The sequence below is a fragment of the Onychostruthus taczanowskii genome, unplaced genomic scaffold (assembly GCF_017590055.1).
Source record: "Onychostruthus taczanowskii isolate IOZ18803 unplaced genomic scaffold, ASM1759005v1 scaffold65, whole genome shotgun sequence".
In the NCBI taxonomy this organism is placed as follows: Eukaryota; Metazoa; Chordata; class Aves; order Passeriformes; family Passeridae; genus Onychostruthus; species Onychostruthus taczanowskii.
Window position 1 is genome coordinate 1,133,343 of NW_024504233.1, and position 22,085 is coordinate 1,155,427.

General features: G+C 40.0%; 1 protein-coding gene across 1 annotated transcript in view; it reads right to left on the reverse strand.

Moving 5' to 3' along the window:
* The window catches only part of VAV3 (vav guanine nucleotide exchange factor 3), a 149,337-nt gene that overhangs the window by 126,659 nt on the left and 593 nt on the right, over positions 1 to 22,085 (reverse strand). The window lies entirely within an intron of this gene.

Below are 22,085 nucleotides of genomic sequence, written 5' to 3' on the forward strand. Positions count from 1 at the left end.
AATGCACTTTCTACACCCTCAGTGCTTACTACAGTACATGAGCTCCTGACCTTTCCTATCTGTTCCTGGAATGATGATGAGAACAGATTAGCTGGGAATCTCTCATTTTTTTCCACTCTGTTCCTGAGAATACATGCAAAAAGGAAAATACTGCACTTATACCTGTTAAGGAAGAGAAGAAATGTGAACATTTCCATAATGGATTTAACTGGAGTAATTGCTTTTATACATTCTGTCACCAAGATTGCTAAGTGCAAGTTGTTTCAATGAAAGAAAGCACTGAAACAGAACTTCTCTCCTCAAAATTTCCTTCAAGAAGTTGATTCATGCCCTGAGGGTTCCAGATTCTTGTCTTCTCACTTGTTTCCGTATTTGTTGCAGCAACTGTGCTGATAGTAACAGCACAAACTTCATTAAAATGCTGTTCAAATGCTGCTGAGTCTGAATTTGACAGAGATCCCAGAACTGGCTACTGTGAGAAAACAGCACCATCACCTCTGCTCACCAAGCCAAGATCCTGTGACCATAGCAAAGGTACACAGCAGCAGCAAGACCAAAGCTGTACCTTGAACCTACACACATAAAAGAGCAATGGTAGCTAGAGATAAAGATCCAAGGGTTTCATCAGCACCTGCACAGTGCGTGTGTGCACAGGAAACTTCCAGCTTCCTTACAATTCTTTCAGCCACATCCAATAAAGGGAGAAAATCAGCTACTTAGAGATACAGCGGATCAGATATCAAGAGCTCCTTTCTGTAAGCCAGGCTGGACAGCTCCCCAACACATGCCATCTTTGACAGAACAATCCCAAAAGGAGGGTTACCAAAATAGCAGCATGTTATAATTCTAATGGATGTCACAATTATTTTCTTTTTACTACCTGTATGTTAATTAACACCAGATTACTAGATAAGATTATCATCAGAAAAAACCCCACTGTGGTACTGACAGAATTCTACAGTCAGGGTTAACAATTCAACACAGAACTCATTCCTGGCTCTTCACAAGTTTCAGCAGCCAAAGTACATTAGATTAGTTCTGCTCTGCCAAAAGGAGTAATTATCACTATATGCAATAAAAAATAGCTGTAATGATTTCTAAGTGAATGAAGTATGGCCCCACTGATGAAGTCTTAATTCAAGATCTATTAATGTCTTTTCATAAGCCAACAAGAGGGAAAAGAACGGCGTTTTAACATTTTTCTCGTTCATATGTGTGCAGCTCTTCTTGCAAAAATCTTTAAAGCCAGCGTCTTACTAAATGAAGGCAAAAGGGCCATAAGGAATTAAGGAATTTAAAGAGCAAGCCAACATGAGAGGGTGAGCACTCCTATTTTCAATAAGCAAATGGAAGCTACCAGGCAAGTAAGCATTATTCTTTTTCTTAATCTTAGATAAAATCTATTAACTTGCAAATTATATTTAAAAAATAAACTAACACACACAGGAAAAGCACATCACTCACATCAAAGGAATTCAGTTTTACATTCTGCATTTGACCTCTTGTTCAGCAAACCTCCTCAGTCATTCAGAGGATCAATATTTCTAAGGCTCTAGCAGAAGCAGACCAAGCAAATGTTAAATACCTCCCAAACTTTGCTCTCCAAAAGCCACAAAGCAGGTACACTAATAAATATGGAGGAGACACCACACTGAGCTCTTTGTAGAGTTGCTTAAGGTTCTGACAGCATTACATAACTGAAGCTTTTTACTAGGAAATGTGCTATGCAAAGAAGAACAGACACCTTAATTCATAGGATTATGGAGCATCCAGGGAGACCTGTAGTGTTATTACCTTTCCAGATGTGGGCATTCTTTGAAGGCCTGCACAACACAAGATGCTGTATGAACTACAAAACATATTAAATTCCTCTGAACCACTGCTAACACTGTATGAATATTAATAGCATGTTCTTTATTTGCTCAGTTAATGTAGTAATTAAATATTCATAGGAAAGCTCTTAAAATTCCTAACTGACTACTATTCAATTGTGTCTATTGCATTTTGGCTTGAGTATGAAGTTTTGTTTATGTATGTTTGCTCTTCTCTGTGCTTCAAAGAAAGAAAATGGAAATTAAAACTTGGAAAAAAGCTGAGGAAGCACAAAGGATGCTCCACTTCTATTAATACTGATATGGACTGAATAGAGGGCAGGGAAAAGAAGTTCAAGATTTTTTATGCATTACTAACTCTCTCCTTGGCATTATAGCATCGGTTGAGCAAGTGAGAGCAAGGAAACATTGGAATTCTCTGTGTCTCTGAAGTCAAGTGTTCCCACAAGCCATAACACTGGCAATACATGGGAATACTTAGACCACTAAGCCCCCACTACAGGAATTCCCTTGGAGTAATTGGCAAGAGACAGGATGGGAGAACTCAGGTCAGCACCCTGTTGCAAAGGGCAGTTTTTAGAGTAGCCCTTGGCTCCCCACTAGCAAGACTTAACTAAATCTATTCTGCAGTATCTCGTAAAAAAACCAGCAGCTGTAGCACAGTATTAAGCATATGAAGCACAGAGATTGGCTAGGGAGTTCCTGTGTTCACTTACCCTTTCAAATAAGTAGCCCTATCTGTCTTATATCCCAAAGCTGCATCTCTAACATGTCTTTCAAGAAAGATCTGAGTGTTTTACAAGCAAATGCAAACAGAAGGAGGGCAAAGGGAACATGAATAGGAGAAAAACAACAACAAGGAAATGAAAAGAGGACCTCAGGAAAAGGAACAGGAAAGGGGGCAGACACACACTAAAACTAAAGTTTAAAAAAGAAAATCAAGATAAACTAAAAGATATCCAGGAGCAAAGAGCACTGAAATAATAAAATACTTGATTCATTAATTGTGTGAGATATGAAATAAAAGCCAAACACAAGAAAATAATAATGTGTTAAAATTTTGTTGTTAAAATGCTCCAGGCAAAACTGTTTATGAAAGTGCCATTTAAAGTAAGACTGTAGTCACTGTGCCATAAGATGTATTTTAAATTGTGACACGGAAAACTGCTTCTGTAAATGGCAAAACTGTTAAGAACACCGATTTTCTACTTGGATGTATTGTCATTGGCCCCAACACAGGCTTTCTAAACACTCAACATTTCAACTTAGTTAATGAAATATTAGAAGTTGTCAGAAACCTCAAATCCTGTATCTACCTAAAAGAGTTAAACTTATTGTAGGGGAGGGGCAAACCCTAAAGCCTCCAGCTTAACTAATACATTTAAACAGCAAAAGGAATGGAAAGCCTCAAACTAATTAGCTCTCAACACTTTTACAGTCAGAGAAAACAAAAATTATATTCACAATGGAACCATGAAAAACCTTAGAGCAACAGTATAAAACAGATCTTCACATCTGGGCAAGAGAGAACACCCAACACATCTGTTCCATATTGTTAGCTTGGCACAGTAAAGAGCTGCTTCCATTCTATCTTGGTATCTTTCATTCATGACTGTGCTTGATTTTTACCAAGACTCTAATATTAGCACAATAACATGAGAAGACCTCTTACTTTCCCTATACCTGTGCAAGGTAATTAATTTTGGGGTGAGCCTAAAAGAACCCTATGAAGGTGTGACACGAAGCTGCCTGGTGTGACACATAGGTTAAAGGCAGAGAATTCTCTGGGGGATCCACACCTGACTTCAGCCCCATTACAGAACCATAATTCCTTTTGCTTATTTCTACCCCACACCTAAAAGTAAGCACCATTGAATTCACCATCTCAACTGGATCTTCTTGGTGAAGAACTTGTGGCTGTAGTGCCCTGAACACAGGCCCTACAAGGCAGACCCGGACCTCGACTATGTAATCCCTTTACAAACACCTACAGTGCAGGTTCAAGAGCATGTTCCAGTTAGAATGTACTAACTTGTTATTTTCTAAGCACTTAAGATTCTCAAAAGCTGTCAGCACTGAATCCTGCATGGAAATTCAACATAACTGGGGAGGGGAGGGGGATGCTGATGACCTACACAGGGTTGTCAGTTTCTGTTGAAGGTGAACCTAGCCCAAATAATTCCTATGCTTTTCCATTTCTTACCAGCAGATACAGATCATGTACTAAGTCTTTGATTTGCACGAGGAAGGAACAATATCTTTATTAACAGTCATTAATGTTAACATGCATGATTCATTAAATACTTTAAATGTTTTCTTGAATTGCATATGTGTATTCTTTTCCCAACTCTTAAGGTTATGGACTAAATTCCTACAAGACCTTAAGGATGCAAGTACAGCTCTCTACAAATTGCCCAATATGAATCTGACTGTCCTCTAGTTACCTATTTTAAAAATTCACTGTTCTATTTTTGCTGGTGTGTCACTTCAGGTTTGCAGTTTATTAGACCATTCTCTCCGTGGCAAGGACAGGGGTTTCCAATATATTCAGAGAATGCTTCAAGGATTGCAAGTCAAGTAAGTAGAACAGATAAGCCCAAACCACAAAACAGTGGGAACAGTCATGAATGAAAAACAAACTCCATAAGTAAATTTGCAAGATTGGAGGCATAAACTCAGTGACTGTATAGTGTACTGACTACATTTTCACACCTTGTGATGTTCCCTGCAGCTTCAACATATTGACCTGCCACCAAATGCCATCCTTCCTGCACTGAGTGCCGTACAGCGGCATCTCAAAAGTGCTACCTAACACTTCCACTGGACACCCCCTCTGTTTCCACACCGGAAAGGATAGCAAATAATTTTCCCTTTTCTCAGGCCTCTCTTAGTCTCCCTCCCTATATTGCCTCTTGCCAAAAGCTGACAAATTCCTCATTTTCTATTGCTTGTTTAATACAATTGAAAACCTCTACTGCCCTTCTCTGGACTTTTTTTCATTTTATTACATCCTTCTTAAAACAGAAGACCACAACTCCAGATTACTGGGGCACTGTGGCTTATGCAGCAGACTGCAATGGCATAATGAGCTGTAATGCATAACAGCATAATGAATGTTTGGGGCACAAAACAAGCTTCAGCACATGCATTTTGCAAAATTCCCTGGGTGTTACATCCTCCACTGCTCCCTATGGGAACAGACTACTATTCTGAAGAATCTAGTCTGGATGTCAATGGTGAAGTAGATGAAACTGTGGTTTGATCCACATTCCTGCAATAAATAGGACACAAAACCATTAAGAGTTCTCAACTCCCAAAAATTCTGAGGAAAAAGGCAATTAAAATACAAATCTAAAAATGTAGAAACTAAAATCCTTTTACCCACAACTGTTTCCACCATGACACTCTGAAATCCAGCCAGCGTTAGGCAAACTGCACTTCATTTGTTCAGTGACATGTAACCCTCCTAATTAGGGGATTCAAGTGAAGTATCTATATAACAAGAATTGGTAAGTTCTAGAACCTTAATTTACACTACCATCTTAAAAACAGATGAATCTTTGTGAAACTGCAGTAGGCTTACTTCCTTAAGAAGGCTAACAAACAATGAAAGAAAGGTTCAGTGGACATAAACGTTCCACTTGCACACCATCATAGGCACTTTGCTGTCTAAAAGCCTGCATTCACTCACTCCAAGCTGTCTGCCAAAATGAAACACATCATTGAAGGCAACATAAATCTGTGTGGGAGATGTGTCAAAATTGCATAAATACCTACTTCCAGTAGTATGAATTAACGGCTGTGATCATCTCAGCAGAGGCAAGTTAGTGGATGCTCATAGAAATTCATCTGTCACCTCTGTATGTGTCCCATTTCATGTGACAGCCAAATCATACTGATACCTTGTCTCCCTCACAATAACAGCTGAGGTACACCAAGAAATGGTCCAAAACTTCATTTCAAAGGATATCAATCTGGAATCTCACAGAGGAAAAAAAAAAAAAAAGAGCACGGTCTCATGAGAATGAAGATTTATGAAAATATGAAAAAAAAATAAAATCCTAGAGCACAAGTAAGTATTTGTAATAGCCTAAAATAATCACATTGTGAATAAATCAAATACTTTGAAACCTAAGCAGCAGAGTATAATTTAGCCTCATCTGGACTATTAGTCTGCTGAGCAATTTGATGCGGTACAATCAGGGTTTTAAATGGAGTATCTGAGCACCAGTGAGAAATCTGCATTACTGAATACTATGTGCTGAGTCTCAAGATACTGATACCTTATTTTTCTACAATCCAATTAGGAAAACTGTTCTTAAATAACTGTAACATAGATGGTTGATTCAAACACTCATTAATAAACAACATGAAGGCAGGTTCAGTAAAAAGCCCAATGTAATTGCGACAAGATCTGTTGCTCAGTCTTCAGCAGGTGAAGTCCATGGGAGACCATGAAAGACCACACAGGAAGCTGCCTTTTCAACAAGAGAGCAGCATGAAGCCCAAGATGCAGAGCAAGCTTAATGTCTCCCCTGAGCCCCAAGCCTCAGATGCCACGATGACTAGACCCTTCAGCAGTGCAAAAGGCCCCCAGCCACACTGGCAGAAGCTTTACTGCTACTGTATCTTGGCAGGTCCTGTGATTTAGACTGGAAAAATGGTGGGGTGCTGATGGAACCCAGGAGTAGCTGTTCAGAGCACAGGGCAGAAGATGAAAGCCCCACTTCAATAACCACCCAGAGCACCCTGCCACCAGTACCTTGTCAAATACAAGTATCTTGCCACCTTATGTTTCCACTCTCTTGCTACACAATCACCCTGGGAAGAGAACTACAGAACATTGCACCAAAATAATAATTTTAATTATTAAAGTACAACGTGCTTTGAGTTTTGGCACATTATTCCAAGTGCCCATAGACAAACTGTGTTAAGGATCATTTTAAAGTGCAGAACTCATCCCAGTCTTTATGCTACTGGGTCACAGCTGAATTACTTCAGAACAACACTGCGCACATTATTGGTGACCTCATGAAAAGCAAATTTCTTGAAGCATTTTAAAAGCACCTGTAAAAGGTATTCCTCATTCCTGAAAGAAGGGCTGTGTAAATTATTCATGTTAGTTTCATGCTTGTATTTTCATTTCCCTTAAATTTACAAGAGACATACACAAGAGTGCCAGAAAAACTAGTCTACCAAGGCAGCCTGAGAACCACTAACTTGGGATGTCCTCATTCAGTGCTCTGAACTTAGTGAAGAGAGCTGGATCCTGTTTTATTCATAAAATTAATCCTATTAAAATCTAAGATACTCATGCATGTAGAATTAATTAAATATTTAGTAATTTAGCAGGAGTGTATGACAGCACAACACAATTTAAGTTGGTTGTATAAATACTTCCCTGTCATCTTAAATGTAGTATCATCAATAACATTCAGTTTAAAGAGGGATACCACAATCACAGCAAGATACTGGTTATTTACACAAATCAACATAAAAATCAACAGCGACTCCTGTCACAGCTAAAAATTTCTGCATGAGCAGTAACCCATAACTGGTTTTGGCACTGATGCATGCATAAAGGAAAACATACAACCTAATATAGGGACAGTGAAAGCATCTGCTTGCGAGCTGTAGGCAAATATTTTTTTTAACCTGTTATCCAAAAGAACACATACAGAAGCAGTACAAGCAGCTGCTGTAACATACTTCCAGCCCTCTGCACAAGCATCGGCTTACTAATTGCCTAACAGAACATCACTTCAACACAAATGGTTCCTTAGGTGGTTTTTACAAATAACATATTGAATGCAAACATTGGAGCTAAGCTGCAAGAATGTCTAGATTTTGTCTAGAAAACCTCGTTTTATGTCTGGTTTTGTTTAGTATTGTTTTGTTCTACAGACAAATAAAGCTGTTCTATCAGCTAAATGAAATGAAATCTAAATAAAATACAGTATGATCCTGGATTAGTGACTATCATCTAAAAGGCATAATAGCTAATTGAGACAAGATTAGAAAGAAAAATCAATATATATGCAATTTGTAACTAGGAATTTATAACAATAACAGCTCTTTCTCTGCCTCTCTATGGAGACGATTCTCAGCACTGGAGAAGCAACAATAGTGATTTTCAGAAAAATGGAAACGACCACACTGCAAGGCTGATTCTTGCCTTTAAGTCAGATAAGCAGAATAGCAGCATGGAGTCCATGTAGCAGAAGACAAACTTGCTTGATTTATTGCAAGATGATACTTTAGTGTGAACAACTAGACAGAAAAAAATATTCAGCAACAGCCTTTTAATAGATCAGAATAAGTGAGGTTACATGAGACAAGGACAGGAGAGTAATTAGGCAAAACAATTAGAATAGACCCCTGCAACTAATTTTCTGGCTATAGGAAATATTTGTACTCAGATCCTGTTCACTTTCTTCAGAAACAAGCATTTTTTTCTATTTGTGACAATAACATGCCACTTCTTAATATGTGTTCTTAAAAAACCCCAGAAATCAGTACACAGTAATTACTTGACCTAGTCAGTCTAATTATTAAACTCTTGCACTGCTCACTTATTTCTAAATGAAACCACAAGAGCAGCTATGTGGGTATGTTCTTTAGCAAGGACTGGAAACTCACAAGTCTGTGACTCATTGTTCCGCTGCAAACAGCTGTGCCACACACAACTGACCCAAGTGAGCCTCTGAACATGACTCACAGCTCTACCAAAATCTGTCCAGATCTGCTACCAGCAAGAGGCCACCCCATCAGGACACGAGCACCTCCGCACAAATTCTTGACAAACTCTCCCACGGCCTCTCTGCTCAAGTCTTCCCACCCGCTTCAAGAGTCTCCTCAGGGCAGCGAGGAGCTCCCTCCCTCTCTCTGAAGGAGACACAAGGAACCCACACATCTGCTAGAGCCTGTCAGGTGTACACCCTGCCATCAATGAACACAACCTGAAGTTTGTACAAGTCTGCTCTCTGTAATTCACAGGGAAAATGACTCTAAGAACGGCAAGAGGACCAATAAACTGTGGTTCAAATGACATTCCCTTTTCAATACCTGTATACCTTGCCACTCAAGGGTATTTCTGATTAATTTTTTTGACAGCTGCAGAGAACTAGCAAAAAGTAAATTGTCCCATTTCCTTATCTGTCAAAGCAAGTCACGTTACTGTCTGCTAAATGTGGTAATTTCTTCTTTGCAATAGAGGACACTCAAGAACATGCATAAGAAATCCAAAGATCTCCTAACAGAACAATATGGAAATAACTTCTTTTTCTCAGCGATTACTGTTATGAAAATTTGAAAGTTTTATTTAAAAAAAAAATCCTACCCATTTCAAAGCCAGTAGAGGGAGAGAAAAAAACCACACAAATTACTTGCTTATCATGTGTCCCTCACAGTGAAATCTACAAGCACGCAAGATCCCTAGTTTATTTTCCATTGGGGACACTAATAATTGGCAAGAAAATACAGAGAAATTAGAATGGTTGAAAAAAAAGATGATTAAATTAGAGTACAATAAATTTTAAAAGGCATTTCCCTAGTTAAAGTCATTCTCACAATTACATACAGTAAAGAAAGTTAAAGGAAGCATAAAAGAGGTGGCTGGACTTCGCAATGAGAACTTTGATGAGGAAAGCATGATAGAAAACTAAGCAAAAGCCACTTCCTCACAGCAGCATGTTTCAGTTCTGAAAAGGTATCCGAGGGAAATTACTCACAAGTTATGAAAAATCCAATATCAAAGTAAAAAAATCACTGACCTGGATTAAGATCCAATATTAAAGTACCAAAGTCATTGACCTGGATTAAGTTCTCATCACTATCTCATTGTGAAAAAAATAGTTTAAAGCTGCTCTAGTACTTCAAATTATATGAAGCCATAACACCAGCTAGCCTAAAGGGATGAGTATGACAACTACTGTTCAAATGTATGTTCTCCATGAAACCAAGAAACTGCATGGAAATCATTTTATTTAGTCCCATGAGAAGCTTTAAAAAAAAATAACTAACAAATGGTAACACTGAACTGCTTCAGCCTCAAGTGGAGAAATAACACGGACAAACCGAAACAAAAGGTGCACATTTACAGAACAGTTACTGGTCACTGATGTCTTGACCTTCTTGAGCTATCATTGACAGCACATCCACTTCCATGGAATAACCAGCTGGGCATCACCCACTTCCCACTTCTTCAAGGAAGCTGCAGGCCTATGAAGACTGTGCCCATCCACAGAGAGCAAACAAGCAAAACTGCAGAAACCTGAAGAAACAAACTATTCACATGAAGGTAAGCCCTCAGGGACATCATTGTGTAGCAGCTTGTATCTCACAATACAGATACTCAGTGTAGTGGTTGTCTCACTTGGAATGTAAATAGTCTGGGAAGCAAAAATATCATTATCACGTCCATCAGCCTCTGAAGAGTGAGTGGAACTCACTGGAAAGACACACTGAGACTGATGTCCAACACAAAGGAGATGCAGGATGAACATGCCGGCTAGCAGGACTGGCTATTTCTGCCTTGCAAACAACCTTGAAAATCAATCTGAGAAGTGGTTAAAAATAATTACCATTCCCATCCCCACCTGCTCCTCAGGACACAGCCCCAGAATAATATTGCTTAAGCACTGGAGTGGTGGCACAAATCTCCAGAGGTTGGTGACAAGGGCAGGAATCAAGTGCTTCTGCCTTTGAAAAGAACAAGTTTCCAATCTGATTCACACTGCAGGCTGCCAGCACTAGCTGCCATCATTCCACCAGAGTGATCTGCCCAGTCACCTGGAGCAAAGGAGCAAAACAATTTTGGGAACCCCCTCACATATGTTGCAAAGCTCTGACTGCAACAGGGATGCAGCAGAAACTTTTAAAATAATGGTGAAAGCAAAGTGATCATCATTTACCAGAAGTAGTCACTGAAAAGCAATTTAAAATAGTCCAGCATGAGGTTGCTGATCAAGCACCGTCTGGTCCCTTGAATCCCATTTTCACTGGTCCTAAAAGCATAGGACCAGAGCCTTCATGCCCAACATCCTCACAGCTTCCGGAGGAGACACACTCTTACCCAAGTAGGAAACAGATTTCAGACAACCTGCAGAGGAATGAAGCCAACAGGAACAGCAGAGACAACAGGGAAGGGGAAACAGTTGAACGGAAGAACGAACATCAGGAATGAAGTGAAGGAGGAAACAGATGTACTGGCAGGAAAAGAAAATACAAGTGGGAGGGGAAGGCAAATGTAGAAGGTGAAAGTAATACAGACCAGTTTGAGCACACAAGCACAAACAAGCTGCAGAACAGATGAGTCAAAACAAATGAGAATTATAGACAAGGAAAGGTGGGGAAAATAATAATAATTTTTAAAATTCCAGACCCATCACAGCAGTACTTATTAATCACAGAGCAGTCTGGGTTTCTGATAGGTGACATCAAGCCACCTGAGTCAAGACAGAAAAATGTGAGAAACAGGGAAGATTGGAAAAAGGTTGTCACTAGCAGATCCATCAGGAAAATGAAACATTCTACAGAAACCCTAACATTTAAAATTCTGCTATTTTTTCAAACCAAGATGAAAAGCATTTTAAGTTCAGTAAACTTTAACATTACTTTATTGAAACACTAGATTTTGATGTCAAACTCTAATACTCATCAGCACAAAACAAAAAAAGCTGAATACTATCCCATTTCTTTTCCAAATAGTTTTAAAAACATCTTCCAAGAACAGCATTTTCAGGGCTAACTTTCCTGCTGAACTGCTTCACCACAAATTTTAGATTAGACACAAGATTAGATGGAATCAGTTGTTTCTCACTGGAATTAAAAGATACATAACTCAGGAGTTATTTCCAAACCTAAATATTTAGCAAAATATATTTGTGGTCCTGTATTTTGGGCCTCAGGTTTCGACAAGCATTTTTAAAAAGCCATTCCAATGTGTGGAAATGGACACAGGTTCTGTGCCAGAAGGAACAAGTCCTTAATTAATATAACAACTACCTTTAGAAGGCCTACACAGACAAAGTCCACCAAGACAGCAATGTCACCCCAAAAAAGAACATCTAAGCCTTTCTTTGCTGCTAAGCAGAGGCCACATGCACTCACAATTACTGTAATACTACTGATGGAAGGATCCACCCCTCAGGCTTATTTCTAGTGAGGTATGCTAAGAGACTGTGTTACATAATACATTCCCCCTCTTGTTTCAGGACTTTTAATTAGTTGTTGTTTTCCTGTGTTTCTCCCATTGGTCATGGCAAATAATTTAGATTTTTTTTAATCATGTAAATTTTTTACTTCAGAGCAGGTATTTTTAACACTAGAGAATAATTCACATTACATTAATATTGCTAGAGCCTGTGCTCTTGAAATAACACTATGCACTATGGGGCTTCCAAGATACAAAAAACCTACATTCTCAGAAAAGAGAAAGCAGATAGCTTAAATTAAGCAGATTCCCCAGGGGTCTATGAATCTGAGCAATTATAGCTGGGAAGACAGATTTGAAATACGTTCCAGTGCACTTCTCAGGAGCTTCTCACAAAGTGCAGCCCACCCTGCAGCCAGCATGGCTCAGCTATCCCTACATCCACACTCTCCCATCACCCTCTGCATTAACAGATAAACGTCCCAGGCAGCAAAGCCTTTCATCTCAACTAATCATTTCACCAGGGTCTTCAGCAGAAAGGGAAACTATAGGGCTAGGACACAACTGTAGAGGCTTTCCAATAGGATTACAGGAGTCACTGCCATAGAGCTTCATGAAACCTGCACCAGCACAGTACCAGTAGCTACCAGCACCTTGTGAGGCACAGTCCTTCTAACCAACAATATTGCTTGAAGGCATCACTGAAAACAATTGGGGAGTTAAACCTCAGCTTTACAAAGAGTGCCATCTGTTCAGCATACTTGCAGTGAAACCAGCGGCCTCAGCACAATCCACAGAGAAGATGCATCACCATATTCAGTGCTGCCAACCACAAATGCAAACTGAATGAACACAGACCCTGAATAACTTTCTCATGACTACTTGTAGTGATTAACATCAAGGCACAGTGGTGGGTAAACGTGCACTGCACTCTGTGATGGAGAAAAAGAAGATCAGGACAGGCAGAAATCAAAACAAAATGGCTCAATTTAACCCTACTTGACTCCCATAAAACCTCAGGACATGACACACCTGTTAAAGACCACTTAAAATTTTAACACGTTCTGCACTTTTAAAAATGTTCTAAGAATTCAGACAAACCAAATACTTCTGCTAAGAGGACACACACACATCCCAGACAAGCCCTCTGGGGTATGGCCCAAGATTTGTTGCTTCACATCAAGCACCCAGAAAGCCAAGCAAGATCCATACAACAACAACAAATATTAAAAAAAAAAAAAAGAAAGTGGGAAATGAGAGCTCAGCAGGAATTTTCATCAATGTTTAAAAATAAAAACTTCCCAATCCAGAAGAGAATGTGATCCGACCTGACACCCTGCATCGCTTTGCGCACACACACGGAGGGTAAGCCATTAAGACAAAGTGAAACCTAAATACTTCCGGACGCAACTTCACACTATTTAGCAAAGCTGGTACTAGGGTGAAATGCAAAATTTGAGCCACAAAGTAGGATGAAGAGGCTTTTAAACTAGCTGCCTCAAAATAAGTTAGCTTTTAAAGCTTGGCAGAAATCCCTTTCCAACCAACCACACATGAACTGACCATAAGCCCAAAGGCAGCAGCCTGCAAGGGCACTTCAGGGAGTCTCTTTCTATTTTGAGAGTGAAAGATGCTGCAGGCAATAGCAATAATTTGAACATTATCTCTGGTGTTCTCTCCTACACTACTTCTTTCCCAGGAAAAAGAAATTTGAATCTTGATCTAAATCCTACAGAGTTAAGTGGGATTAATGAGTGTTCACTTCAAGTTACAATTCACACGGGTAGCACTATGTCATCACCATACCTCCATCCAGAGACACCTAAAATCTGAGGGAAACATTAGTGCAGAGAAGGTGTGGTCCTCCATCTGCCTTTGACCTTCTCTGTGCTGGAATCAGACATCCTTATTCATACATCCTGAGCAATTCAGAGGAAAAATGCCATGGCCCTCATGGCCTTTTATCAGCTGATAAAAGGCATCACTGCTACATGAGGCAGTGGTTGATGGGAATTTGAAGTCACTCACTGGAGCCTATAAGTACAATTTAAATTTCGGCTGCTAACATACAAGCAGAGCACAAGGAATTATACAAGCTATGATGATGCTATAATTACTGCAGTATCTTAATTTCAAGTGTGTGCAAGCAAAATAGCATGTTCATTTCTTTAAGCATCAAATTTCCTGCACAACAGTGGAGTCAGACTGCTTTGACAATTAATATTAAGGGCCGAGCTCTAATCATTCTATTTTAGTTGACTCTCAGACTTCTTTCCCTGTAGAAGCAGTGTGAATGAAGGAACAAGCGATGGTACAAAATACCCTAAGCATGGATTAAACAGCACATACCATTATACAACTCAGAAACAAATAGGTAAATTTGATGGCACCAAGGATTAAAGGGTATATCTAAGGATTTTGGAAATACAAATCATCTTGTTCTGCTAAGCTTTACCAGATAAAAATATGCTTTAAAAATGCCATGCTTTGTTGGGTGGTTTTGGTTTGCGTTGTTTGGAGCGTTTTTCAAAAATATTTTATTATAGCAACAATGTGTTTTCTGTGTTTTTTAGTGAGGTTTTTTTGTTGCCTTTTTTGGGTTTTTTGTTTGTTTCTGGTTTGTTTTGGTTTGGGGTTTTTTTGTTATTTGTTTGTTTCTGCAAGGCAATCATACGATAATCTCCGTATGATTTAAAATAAGTTTCAGGACTAGAATGAGCAAAAAAATAAGTACAGAGAGATTAACTGAATACCTATTAACCAATTATAAAATAAAATTCTGAATGAAAGTAAAGGCCAAAAATATTTTGGATTGTAATATGAGACATCTGAAGCATACCTGGTAGGTCTGCAAGAGCATTTTAAACAGTACATGAGTGGCTTTTATACAAATTGCTACAATACCTCCACAGTATGCAACTTGAGTCTAATATTTCATGTTATGAACATACAAGGAAACAAATATCCTACTAATAGCCCTTCTGTGTTTCATGTTACCAAGACGTTCACTACTGACTTTTAGTATAGGATGACAGAAAGGGTTATTGACCCATATTTTTCCAGAAGATATATTCTCACTTGACAATGTGGTGAACTGAAGCCAAGAGCATCCACTGAGCTTTGAGAGAACATCTTTCTCTTAAATATAAAAATTCAAAGATGTCAGTTCAGATTGCATTTTACACATCATAAGTCTTAGCAAAGAGTTGGTATTTCACATTGCCTCAAGTCTTCAACATCACTTGTCAAAGCAAAGTAAGAGGAAAGAAAAGGTAGCTCCAGATGATGCCAAGTACACTTAAAAGCACAGGGGAAGAAATTAATAGCCATTTTATAAATTGCACATCAATTCATATTTCTCTGTGAAACTGAATTTTTGAAATACTGAAATAATAGAATGTAAGTTAGTACTAACATTGCTATGAAGTATTATGGAATGAGATGGAAGTACCACAATGCTGTTCCACAGCAACAGAAAGAAGAGAAAAAATCAAAGGTTTCTGATGGGGGATTTGGTTCAGTTTGGTCTTTAAAGAACTAGAGGAACACGTTCAAAAACTAGCACCTGTATATAAAGCAAAACTTAAACAAGATGAAACTGTCAGTGATCTAGTAAAACAATATTCCTCTGTACTCAGACACCCACACAATCAGGGCACAAGCCAGGACTCCCCAGCCTGCTCCAGGCGGTGACATGGTGACACACTCGGGTCTGGACAGTTGCTGCCCTCTCCCCCAGCATGTGGCAGCACACAGAGGGGAGCACACCCCAGCGGCTTCCCTTGGCAGCCACACACACTGCCCTATTCCCCTCTGGGTCAGCTGCTGGTCTGGGAGCCAACATTACCTCAGCTGAAGGGTCTCCTCCATTTCAGCAAGATCAAACCTGGAAACCCTCTGTGCCCGTGCCTCTCACAGCCTGCCAGGTGCTGCTCCCAGTTAACCCTGCTCCCCAGCACCGGGAGCAGGGAAAGCCAGGCTCAGCTATGCCAGCTCCCTGCTGGGATGGCCAGGATGGATGCACCACCACACTCCCTGCAGGGTCTGCCCCCCCACCCCACCCCTGGCAGCTGCCTTGCCTCTCCCTCAGCTTGCAGCCCTTGCTCTCCTTACCCTCTGTATTTCCTTCTTTACAACAATGACTTCATCAACTCTTTTGACCTTCAAAGGAGAGCGGAAAGAGATGCATGTGAGAAATCCAAGACCCTCTATCTCCCAGTGCACAACCGTACTGCTGATTTTTGCTAACCCAGCCTGATGTGCAGAGCTGCAGCCTGGCACATAACCTTCTGCACCTCACAGGCCTAAGGCAGCAGGTTACAACAGAGACTTGCATGCCATCATTGATAAAGCCATTATCCATTATCATTAAAGAATAACACAGCATATCCAGATTGGTTTTTTGTACTTATCTTGCGATCAATTTCAAAATTCTTAGGTGTCTTGCTTGCTGATACCCTTTTCAAACCAGCTTCCTAACTTCTTATGACCATTCTCTGTAGTTAGTATTGTTTCCCTTGATTATATCCTACTTTTCATATACATATCTCTCTTTTTTAACCCTTTTGATTTGTTTCTTTTCATAAGCAGTCCTTCAGCTTGCCACTATCATGGGTCTCTCACCTTTGTCAGAAAAGGCTTGGAAAAAAACTTGGCTTTTCCCACATGACACAGCAGCATGCCATACACAGACATTAATTTATATCATCCACTGCTGGCAGATGCTACAGCCTTTGTGAGAAACCAGCAGGAATATTTTTTCTATTAATGCATTACATAGCTGTCAGCACACCAAAATTTTGTGCAGAAGGGAACATTCGAGACACCTCTTGGCAAGATGCATATGCTGCATTTAATAACTGTACAATAAACATAGCATGTAAAATAAGCTTTACCATAGAGTACAACTACAGTTCGCCCTTCCCCCTGACAAAAAGAATCAATGTGAATCAATTAAAATCATGACATCAGTTTTCAAGAGCTATTTTCTTCACCTTCTTAAGGAAGAATTACCTAGAAAAACCAGGTCACTACTTTTTCATCTGTCTTTTCTTAGAACAGAACAGAGGTCATATTTAGGTTTTGCTTTGAACAAATACTTATTCAAAATATTTTATCAAGTCCAACACATATAAGATATGCATATGTACACATAACTTACACATGGATAAATACACCTTTTCTGGATAATAAATCTTATGGCAAATATAGTTTTCATTTAAATCAATCATGGAAATAAATGTAGTGAAGATGTTAAGTGGACCAAAGCACCAGCAAGTAAGCAAAGAGATGTAAAATATTTGAAGAGTTTAAAAAATATTTTTCAAACAACTGAATTATTTTAAATGTATGTGAATATACAATAAGATTCAAACAATTCAAGAGTAGGGGGCGGTTAAATACATCTCTTGTTTCTACACTGACAAAAACTGAACCAGTTTCTAAGTCGGTGTTCAAGCCCAAGAAGTTTCACATTTAGATGAATACAGTTTTTCTGAAGCTCTCTCTTTGTGGTACTTCCTAGCACCTCACATAACGAGAAAACACAGCACAGCCACCTGCAGGGAGCTTACAGAGGGGTTGCACACTGGGGGCAGGAGATCAGGGTTGTCAGCTGGGGGGAATGGGGAAGCTCCAAGCCAAAGGCAGTAGCAGAGGAAACAGGGAGGCTTGTCTCCCTCAGCACTCCCACATCCTGAGACTACCTGATACCACCGGAATCAAGAAAAATAAACTCCTGCTCAAAAGCTTCGTCACCGCACCAAAATACCACATGAATGACAAGATAACCAACTTCCTTTGGACAATATGGTCACAACAAAAAAAAGTAACTCCCTAACATTAGAAAGTATTTGAGCTTTTAATACTAAGTGAGGGATATTTTATTTTTATTAGAATAATAGGAAATAGTTATTTTTAATATTTAATCTATGTCAGCATCCCCTTTAGGTAAACTCCCATGGCACTATTGCATTAAGTGCTGTTTTCCTGTTTAGCAATCTCTGTAGTTAGTTAAATAAATGCCTTGCAAAAACCACTTCCAAACTAGCTTGCAAAGTATTAAAGATAAAAGATAAGCATTAAACAGATGACATCTTCTGCAAATCCATCATAATCCATTGGTTTAGGTTTTACATTTCTGGTGATAAATTACTTAAATTCTTGTCTGATGATGATTAAATATTAGGATTAGTACTTTCTGTTATGGATCACTTCTATTTTTATTACTTTCACCAGCCTACATTGCCAAGAGGCAGCATCTGAGGCAAGTGAATGACTACAGTGAACAGCTCTGAAGACAGACACTGAGCTTCAGTGCTCCATCCTCTGCCTCACTGTCACCAGGGACTGATGCTCCACTTCAGGGGAACCCTGCAACACACCAGCACCGTCACACCGCCCTTACTCACTTAGCAAATTCCCTCTTCTAGCTTCATCCCCAGCAGCTAGTGTTGAAGTGTTTGGTGCCTGCAATAACACCACTTCCACAACACCAAGTCAGGCAGGCTTCCCTACAGTTAAAGGCCAAAAGGTATTACTTGATCCACTCTTACATTTCCTTTTCTGACAGCACACACACAGGTTGAAGTAACTCAAATTGTTAGCTTGTGGGAGTTCAAACAGCAAAGTGAGTTTGAGCCTTGACACAAGAGCTCTTAATAGAACCAACATTTTCCTGTTCTGTTCAAAGTGGAAAAAACCCTGGACATGCATGCCCCTGAACCTGAATTTCCAACCTCATACAAAGCCTATGTGTAATTTTTCACAGGGGACCTCACACCAAGACACACCAGCTTCTCAGACAGGAGCCCAGCAGCACGGAGCTGGCAATCCAGAAGAGAAAGGCTCAATGCTGCTTAGCTTTTATATATGCAAGGTTTATACTTGTAATATCTGAGGCTCACTTTCTGGAAAGTGTAACTGACTGAATCAGCTTCTGCTCTTCAAAGAACAACTTCCACTAAGCAAATATACATATTTTCATAAATATACAGTAATGCAGATGAAAACAGACAGCATTCAAAAGGTTCAAACCCCAATGTTTTACACCCTAAAGCCACTGAGACATTTCTCTTGTTACAGGCATTACCCCCAAAAAGGTAAAGGGGCAGAATCGACAGATCTCAAATATAAAACAGCCCACCCATGAGAACAGCTGGGAAGCAAGGTGCATGGCTGGTGATGGGACAAAGGCATGTGCCATACCAGCCAGCCTAAAAAACACACCCCATGCCATCTACTCAAGCACATTTCTGCTGCAATGCTGAGCATCAATCTCAGTTTCTGCTCCTGCCCCAGCAAAGCAACAGTGCTCCTGTTTGAATCAGGCTCCACCAAAAAGCAGCATCTGGCACTGCAGCATCAGCCACAATCCTTCTGCCCGTTTGATGTGGCTTATAAAGGGTTACCAAGGGCTACCGGGCAAAGCATCACTGATGTGTGACCTGCCGCATTTATTCTGAAAAAAATAAATATGTAACAAAATGGAAAAGACTTGATACTTTCCTCAGACAACTGACACCTACTCCTAGGTCTGCCTGAGGCACCACCTCTCGCCTTTCTGCTCTTTGGAACTGCTGCATTTGTAAGTAGCCCCCAAGACACGAAAACTTGGTTCATAGAGAAAGGCCTGACAAACATCAACTACAGTAAGAGACAACGCCAAAAACAAACAGTTTGCCCTCAATGAGGCCCAATCACAAAACCTTCATCCACCTTTCTCAGTCTCCGTATGGATTAAGAACTGTACCGTAAGAGTCCCCTGACCCATTCTAAGACTTAGTGGAAGAAACCAACATCAGGTCAGGGAGTACAGGAACTGCAGCTCAGTTTTAGAAGATGAGGGATAAGGGCCATATGAAGTTCAAACAGCACAACTAAGCAGTACAGGCACAGCAGCAGTTTCAGACAGACTGCAGTCAGTGACCAAGATCACTCCCACGCTAATGCCAACCCTGCTCTGCCTCCAGTGCCTATAACCCCTTACCCCACAAGGAAAGGTGAGCTAACCAGTGTTTCTACAAGACCCCAAGATCCTATGATACAGCAACTTCATGATACAAATCCACTATGATGCAGTATTAGTTTACTGACAAGAACTATTCTGACAAAACTCACAGCTTCAGGCACAACTCCAAGCAGATCTCACCAACTGAATCATCTTCAAGCCATTGAGACTTCTCCAGTAGTTATTACTATGAGCTCTTTACAGTCTCAGCCACAAACTACAAGAAACTGGCAGAACTTCAATTTCAATAATTTTTGAAATTTACGCTTGAGTGATCATTTCCAACAGAAAGGAGGTCCACCTTTCAAAAAACCCACAGAACCTCAGTAAGACCACCGAATCTTGAACTCACAGAATATAAAGGTAACATTCCCAGTAAATTCAACACTATGTAGAGTTATCCATTATAGATTTTGATCCAACAACAGTTCCCTTTGTTTAAAGGCTAGAATCGGTGTAGGGCAGAGAAATGCACCACTGGAGAGAGGTGTCTGCAGCACTATGGATGCAGGTAGCTCAGGCATACAGAAGACAAAGAGACAACTCTTGTAAATAATCCAAGATCTACAATTATAATCCATAGTTCAAACATACTTAGAAAAATAAATATTAATCTTGATTCCCAAAACTGCTCTAACAATGAGGACAACAAAGCATTTTCATAACTTAGATTCAGTAGACAGGAGACCACTACAGTTTTAATTCATCAAAAATAAAATTAAGTAACAACGGTCCAGATAATCAACATTAATCTAGAATTCAAGTTGATGCAATGAGTTGGCCATCTCAAAAATATCATGATGACACATTTCTAATTAATTAAAAGAAAAAATATATATTAAAAAAAAATATATTTATATATAAACCAAGGCTCTGGTGTAGCAAGTGCTGAAAGTCTCAAGTTATAAAGGTGCAGAGAAAAAGCTGAACTGGATTTCTGCAACTGAGACAAGCCCACCCTTTTTGCTCCATCACTCAGATAAAGTATTGCCTCTGCATATGCCATTGAAGCAGGCACTTGAGCTCTCAAGTACAGAGAGATAGCCATTCACATCTAGTGCAAGAGTCTCAGAGCTTTGACTCTGACTAGCTGAACTACGTTTTTCCTTTTTTCACTCTGAACTTCCAGAAAATGCTGCCTTGGTAGTAAGACATAGCTGCTAAAAGAAAAAATTACTAAGAAATAAAATGACTGGGTTTGTAAGCAAACATCGACAGAGACCTAGACAAAGTAGTATAATTCACTCCACTGCTTTTTGTTAACATCAACGTGAATGGCAATTTCTGTTACTATAAATCAAAAAGAGAACCACTGAAATGTTACAGTGTATCTGTTTCTTAATGTTTTAAAACGCATGACAGGCTCAGAAGTTAGTTTCCTTCCTAACAACATCGGCTTGACTGCCACCATCTCTTCCGAGGCATAGGTGTGCACGAAGCAGTGACAGGAAGTCAAGTATATATAGTCTCTTCTTGAATTATTAATATAATCTTATCTTGATATCTGAAGCCAACTTTATGAGTCACAGTAACAAAACGTCAGTACAAACTAAAAACCGCATTTAAAACAGAGCAGAATTAGGAATTACACTTAGGCATTAAATAATGATTTCAAATATCAAGTTAAAAAGCCAATAATTAAAAAAAAAAAAAATTAAAAATAGTACTACACAGGCAACCAGCTACCAAGACCACGATTTCTCGTTACTAACCAGTCCTCTCCATTCACCTCACCATCGTAAGTCACAAAAAGCTGGGAAGAGAGGTGCCTGGCGCTACCAGGGCTTCTTCACCCGCCGCTTCCACAGCCCCTGCCCTGCCTTCGCCGCTCCGGGCGCGCTCAGCTCCCCGGCCACGCCGGCCCGGCCCGGCGTCCTCCGCCGCCCTCCCGCTCCACCAACCTCCCCAGGAGTAGCCAGAACAACTGGAAGCAAAAGGTCGTTTGATTTGTAACCCGCTCGCATTAAACAGTAACGCACGCAGATGTTAAAATGGTGACCCTGGGACTACAGCGGGAACTTCTCCTTAGCACGGCCACCCCACGATGGGCCCGGGGGATTCCCACCCGAGCCGCCTCGGGCTGCGGGCGACG